Below are 622 nucleotides of genomic sequence, written 5' to 3'. Positions count from 1 at the left end.
ATGGTCATCTGCCCATCGTCATCATCTCCCACCCATCATCATCATCAGCCATGGTCACCCACCCATGGTCACCCAGCCATGGTCACCCACCCATTGTCATCTGCCCATCGTCATCATCTCCCACCCATCATCATCATCCACCCATCGTCATCTGTCCATTGTCACCCACCCATTGTCACCAAGCCATCATCATCCCTCATTGTTATCACCCATCATCACCCACCTATGGTCACTCACCCATTGTCATCATCTCCCATCTGTCATCATCATCCACCCATGGTCACCTACCCACGGTCACCCATCCATTGTCACCCATCCTTGGTCATCATCACCCAGCCATGGTCACCCAGCCATGGTCACCCAGCCATTGTCATCATCACCCATTGTCACCCAGCCCTTGAGCCTTGAGGGAGCTCCTGGTGGGTTCCCTTCCCTTCCCCTTCCCTTCCCTTCCCTGAACTTCCCTTCCCTGAACTTCCCTTCCCCTTCTTCCCCTTCCCTGAACTTCCCTAACCCTTCCCTTTTCTCTTTCCCTTTTCCCTTTTCCCCTTTTCCCTTTTCCCTTTTCCCCTTTCCCCTTTTCCCTTTTCCCTTTTCCCTTTTCTCTTTCCCTTTTCCCTTT

At 52.7% G+C, this 622-nt stretch overlaps 1 protein-coding gene across 5 annotated transcripts in view; it reads left to right on the top strand.

Annotated features, from left to right (window-relative positions):
- Positions 1–622, top strand: part of CSMD2 (CUB and Sushi multiple domains 2) — a 338,283-nt gene that overhangs the window by 312,945 nt on the left and 24,716 nt on the right. The window lies entirely within an intron of this gene.

Source organism: Corvus kubaryi, unplaced genomic scaffold, assembly GCF_017639235.1.
Source record: "Corvus kubaryi isolate FWS band 111438036 unplaced genomic scaffold, C.kubaryi_AGA036_p1.0 split3-37304, whole genome shotgun sequence".
NCBI lineage: Eukaryota > Metazoa > Chordata > Aves > Passeriformes > Corvidae > Corvus > Corvus kubaryi.
This window is presented reverse-complemented; position numbering and strand designations above follow the sequence as displayed.